This window comes from Aythya ferina (genome assembly GCF_964211825.1).
Source record: "Aythya ferina genome assembly, chromosome: 3".
In the NCBI taxonomy this organism is placed as follows: Eukaryota; Metazoa; Chordata; class Aves; order Anseriformes; family Anatidae; genus Aythya; species Aythya ferina.
The window spans coordinates 56,010,685-56,017,230 of NC_140298.1; positions in this window are offsets into that span (position 1 = coordinate 56,010,685).

Consider the following 6,546-nt stretch of genomic DNA (forward strand, 5'->3'; position numbering starts at 1 on the left):
TGCAGTTGTGTGTGAATGACATGACATCTCTAAGTGGGAAGGAAAGAAACTGACAGGCAGTATCTCTGTTAGTGATGTTGTAGGAGACTGCAGGCTAGATTTTGGGAACAGCTCTGTCAGGAAAACAAGTTACACTGCCACATAGCAGCAGCTGTCAGTAAGAAGGAGAGGGAGTTACAATGAGGTAATGCCGCTCTGAAAGTGGCTGGTTGGAAAACAGTGCACAAGCATCTCAAACAGGGTATTTGCTGTGTGTAGCTGTTCACAAGACAGAGAGAAAAGGGGAAGGGAGTCCCTGGTGTGACAGGAAAAATGATGCAAGAAGGGCCATAAGAGTAGGCTGCAGCTAGACAGCATGCCACCTCACTCAGCCCCTGAAAGCAGTGGCACTCTGCTCCCAAGGAAGCCAAAAGACAGGGCTCTGCTGTGAGCTGCAAGAGGCACTGGCATTTTGTGGAATCCACAGCTCTTGCCTCACAAAATCACAGCATGGCTGAGGTTGGAAGGCACCTCTGGAGGCCATCTGGTCCAACACCCCTGCTCAAGCAGGGCCACCTACAGCCCAGGGCTGTGTCCAGATGGCTTTTAAAAATCTCTAAGGATGGAGACTCCACAACTTCTCTGGGCAACCTGTTCCCATGGCTCCCAAAGCAAAAGAATGTTTTCTTGTTTTCAGATGGAATTTCTTGTGTTTTAATTTGTGCCAGTTGCCTCTTGTCCTGTGTCAAACAGAAATGCCACCTTTGTTTTGTAAAATACACAAGTGTTTTGTGGTTGTGGCAGAATGGGTGTGAGAAAACAATCCACATGCAGTGGAAAGACTCAGAAGGCACTGAACAGAAAACACAAATTTCAAAATATACTTAAACAACAACCCAGCTACTTCTTCAGTAGCTGACACGTTCTTTTTGACTGTGAAGAAGAAAGGATTCCAGAGAAAATCAAGGATCCCAGAAAGAAGAACTCTTTCTTTCTGGCCTTATAACCACACCAGAAAACCCAGAATAGGTACAGACACTTCACCAGAGAAGAGGAAAGCCTCCCTTTAGGTCCAAGGAGGTGCCCTAAGACAGACATGACAATCATACTCAGAAAGCTTACCTGGGCTCTAAATACTTGATACACACAGGACTAAGTCTTTCAGTTTCTGGCTAAGAAAGTCCATTCAGAACTTGTTTTAGGGCACTTCAACAGAGGGGAAAAAAGGAAGATGAACATATCAGAGAGGAACTCTACACCTCATTAACAAACAAGGGTAAAGTAAAGGAGTTTTATAAAAAGACTGGCCCAGTTCCCCTCACCTTGCTCTTGTATTTCTTCAAGTCCACGAAGTGCCATATGATTAAACAAAATCTGAATGTAAACAGACCCCAAAAGAGATGTATTCCCTCATTAGCAGACAACTCTGGTCTTCCTCCATCTCTGAAAACTTGCCTGTTCAATCAGCATTATTTTCATGTCATGTCCCTTCATGCAAGTGGTTTCTCCTCTATATAAGCACTTAGGGGGCCTCAAAAGGCTAGGATGAAACACAAAACAGAGAGCTTTGCTTTAGCACTTATTCATCTGCCTTCAGCTCAGAAAATAGCTTTATCTTGCTACCAGTCCACCCTACTGCGTTCAGGGATCCAGCCCAACCTTCCTGGCATCCAAGAGAGGAACATTTAACTGCAACATCTAACAAGTGAATTATCTAAGTGACTCTGCCAAAGCTACCTTTGACTCCCTAGTCAGAAGGATTAAGACCCCCTTTATAGCAGGGTCAGCTGGAGCTGGATTTCAACACAAGAGATGAGTGATAGCACTAAGGACCCTAATTTCCACATATTATTCCATCATCGGTATTGCATCACGTGCTTCACACATACAATTTTCTAAATAAGTTTCCTGAAGACACTTCAAATATACAAGATGTATAAGACCAAAAGAAGAAAAACAAAACAAAACAAAACAAAACCCACTATATTAGGTAGAAGTTCCAAGGCTTTGGATTGTAAAAAAGATGATGAAATTAAGTTTAATGGTGCAGCTTGAGTTCAGTTTCTCATGTTTGCATCCTGCTGCTGTTTTTAATCACATGCTGCACTCTGTTCTTCCCCACAGGATGCACCTGTTCCGGGGAGGAACCTGCACCGGGGAGAAACCAATGTTGTGCGGCAAAGAAGAAAATTTTCAGCCTGGGATTCCCCAGAATGGTTTGCCCAGCAGGGCTTTGGACATAGAAGTACGTCTCATTTCTAGGATTTGAAAGAGCCAACAGAAGAACAAAGGAGTTCTTCATGGAGCAACACACTGCTCTCCTTCCTTCCACATGTTGTGCACCAGTGAGCTGCAAACTCTTGTTCTCTACCACTTGAATGAGGACTGCTACTTAAAGCAGAAGTCCATTATCATCAACTCTACGACCAAGCATTAGCGAAGGTTGTGAGAAAAACCATGCCTGCAGGTTTCAAAAGCTTTTGGAGTGGGACTCAGGTGCAGGGTGCAGGCCCTTACATTTAGCTATCCTGTGTGCAAGCATTTGTGTGTGCTCATGTCTCATCTTCTGCATAGCCTTCAGTTGGTGATCCCTCTGGATTCCTGTGACTGAACTGAGCACAGGTGAAATTCTCTTGCCTGAAAGTAGGTTTCTACAGTCATTTGGGTATCTTAGGGCACCTCGAGGAATTTTTTAAGACATCAAAAGTGGATGCAGCTCTGGATGTTTAGGCAACTGAATCCTTCCCTAAAATCTTCTTGAACTGTGATGGGAACTTAGATATAGGTCTCTATAATCTAGGGCTAATACCTACCTTTGCTGACAGCAGAGTAGTATTAAAACTTAGGATTTTAAGCTCCATCTAAGTCCTCAAAAGAAGTGCTCTCTAGCTGGTGTAGGCCTTCCTGCCTGTCCTCCCACCAGAGCTTGAGTCCCTGTGTTCCACCCTACCCCAGACAAACCTTACTCAAGTCTTCTTGTTTTCCACTCCTGACTCTCCATCTCTGCCTCATTTTCATTGCCTCCCCACTACCAGCCTGCATTCCTCACCTTCTGAAATGCTATTTCTCTCTTAATTGAACCAAACCCAGTCTATTCCTGTGGACTCACTGCCAAAGGCTTAATTCCATTTCCATTCTCTCCATTCTCAGACCCCCTCTTTTCAGTCAGCCAGTTTCAGTTTTCCACATTCAATTCTTCCACATTTTTCCCTCATGTCTGCACTGGTTGTTACTACAGTAAGCCCCACCAACACTTATCCTGTCTCAGTCTCACACACACAAACCAGTATCTTGGAGTTTTCCTGCCCACACTTTGTGTTTGGCATTTAGTTCTTTGCAATACAGACACACAGATTTCTTCCTTCAATTACACTTTAATCTTTAGGGTTTCTTACACTTCATCTAGCTTGGTGATACAAGGTTCATAGTTTTCTTCTTTGGAAAGTTTTCTTCATAGTTTTCTTCTTTGACCTTATGGAAACAAGACTGCATTCCCTGCATTGACCGGTATCACTTGGAGTTCAACAGTTAATATTAGGGAAGGTAGGGCATTGTGTTTGTCACCCAGAACTCTGTTTCTTTCAGGACTAAGCCACTCTATAGGATGTGGCTGTGCTCCAAAATGCTAACATCTAAAATAAAGACAAGAACATCAGATTATTTATTTATTTATTTATTTATTTATTTATTTATTTATTTTGTAATGAAATTCTCTCTCTTCAGCCTTTTGTCTAGAAATAGATCTTTATATTTTCCTGTGGCACTGAAGTCAAAATGGTTTAGGGATTCCTGCCTGGACTATATATGATTTTAAAATGGTAAAAGCTAATCACAAAATTGCTGCCTTGCAATTCAGTGACAGATTGCAGGGAGTTCCATGTGGTCCATTTTCACCATAATGTTCCCTTTTGAAATCTGCTATCAAGTGCCTTCAATTACAAGAAAAAGAAGTATCATGTGAGACAAAAAGCCACCTAAGGAAAAACGGTATCTGATTTTTAGTCTGGGAACAGGAGTTCTTGTTTCTCTACTGCCTGTTCTGCCTTTGGTGCTAATCCATCACAGGAGAGCGGTTGGTTTGCTGCAGTACCGCACCACCCCTACTTGTTCCCAGGTTGACTCATTCCTCACCCGTACACCACAAGTCACAATTTCAGCTTCCCCTTGGTCCCAGGCAGGTCTCTTGACTCAGGAAACAACATCGTTGCCATACTGAGGCCCAGAGATTACACCACTCAGTTAGCAGAGGGGTGAGCTTTGAATGAACAGGTAGGCAGCTTGGGATCCTGAATGACAGCCTACAGCAGATAAGAGAGTTATCAAGTTAAGGAGCTACTAATTTCCAGTGCCTCTTCTCCAAGACCTTTAAGGGCAGGTGTTCCCTGAAAGAAGATATGATTATGGTGTCAGGAATCATCTCCTACCATCTGAATGTATCCAGAGACACTTCTTCCAACAGGATTCCTACAAATGGAACCCCTTCTACTTCATTAAAAAATAATAAATAAATCCTGAGTGGCTCACTGCCAAAACTGTGACAATAACAGGATCTTTCTTCCCTGAAATCCATTAATTTATTCCCTCTCTCAGGAAAAGAGGGTGTTTTCAGGTGTCATTCTTACAGATCTGCATTTTTGTTCAATGTAAGTCATGTTTTCAATAATGTGCACGAGTTATTTCACCTCCCTACTACAACATGTTCCAGACAGCAGTCCGGCATCTCCATTGCTTTGCAGACTCAGGGGGCAGTAAGAGCTGCATGGAGCAGACACGAAAAGGTGCTTTTTTGGTCAAATTCCCTCTGTAAAGAAGAATATGTTTGTCTCAGATGGAAAGCACCATAGAAACTCATTCATCAATCTAACTTGGAAACTCAGCCATGAGTTGACCAAGTTAGCTTTGAAGTTTGCTTGGTCAACTGTGTGACCCAGCAAGCATTTTATATCCAGAACTGATCACATCCAGCTGCAAAATTCAGGTGATTATAATGTGCTGTTAAACTGCTAGCTTTAGCCAGATCACAGTTACTGCGACTATCATGTGTCTCCACAAGGACAATTTCTGACTACAGGAAAAGGAAACCCACCTTGGTTAGGCGCTCTGGTTACATTTTTCTCTGAATTTTCTTACCAGTCAGTTCTTATCGTGTGTGTCATCAGAACAATGAGTGAAAACTTTAGAGGAACTTCTGAAGGCTAAAAATTCACAAGGGGAAGCAACTTTTTCAAATGGTCTAATGATAAAAGAAAGAAAAATCCAGGGAAAAAGGGCAACTAATAATAAAAGTCTAATGATAACAGAAAAAAATCCAGGGAAGAAGGGCATCCACGGCTGAAGAAATGATACAATCTTCATATGGGCAGCTGACTCTCGTGTATATAGAGACCGCAAGTCTCTTTTATTTTTTTTTTCATTTTTTTTTTGTCTCTTTGATACTTAGAAATGCGAATTATCTTGTCTTTTTTTTTTTTTTTTTTTTTTTTTTCTGTAAAATGTGTCACTTATCATTCTAAATCAACCTCTTTCATTTGATGTGATAAAAATACAAATTTAAATCTCACTTCTGAGTGAAACTTCTACAAGGGGAGAAGAGATCAGAGACCATTTTCTGCTTCTAACCTGAGGTGCTGGCATGTGAATCTGAACAAACAGCTCACAAATCCTGAACGGGGTTTGACTCGTTGAGGTCTGCTTCCTCTGCTGGGTAATAATAAGAAAAGGTTTCTATGAAAGATCTGACACTTTCTAAACAAAACTTGCTCTTTAGCCAAACAGCTTTTTACAGAACTGATCCAACGGCTGCTTGAAACTCTTCCTTCCTACAACCCACAAACCTCTCACCAACTTCCTTGACAGATGCTACAGACCAAATCCCAACCCTGCACCTTTAGTATTGCACAGGTCAAGTTTAAAATTATAAAACACTATTTTTTAGGTTTTACTTTATTTAATTTTAAGGCCAAGCCCAAACAGAACCCAGGTGATCAGAGAGGATAATCCTGTGATAAAGATGAGAGATTTGCCTTCTTTTCCTCATGCTTCCTGCACAGTCTTGGGCCATGCAATTCAACCTCATCATACACAGGGAATAGGCCTGTATGTTCCTCCATCCACTGAAGAAGAGGTTTCTTCACTCACCTTTCCCCCTTCTCCTCCAGGTGTAAATTCTGTCTTGCTGTCTGTGGTGGTTTTACTCAGGTGGGCATCTGAGCTCCACCGCAACCGCTCTCTCACTCCCTCTCTTCAAAGGGAAAGGGGAGAAAATCTAATGAAAAGGTCTCAAGGGTTGAGATGAAGACAGGGAGATCACTCAACATCTATTGTAATGGGCAAAACATACTCAGCATAGGGAGATTTGCAAAGTTTATTGCCTATTACTAACAAGCTAGAGAAATGAGAAACAAAGGAAAGAAACTAAAAACACCCCCTCATCCACCCTCTTCTATGTCCTCCCCCCAAGTGGCACATGGCAACAGGGGAATGGGGACTGCGGTCAGTCCTTGACGCTTCACCTCCACCACTCCCTCACTGTCACTCTGCCCCTGCTCCACGCAGGGTCCCTCCCAC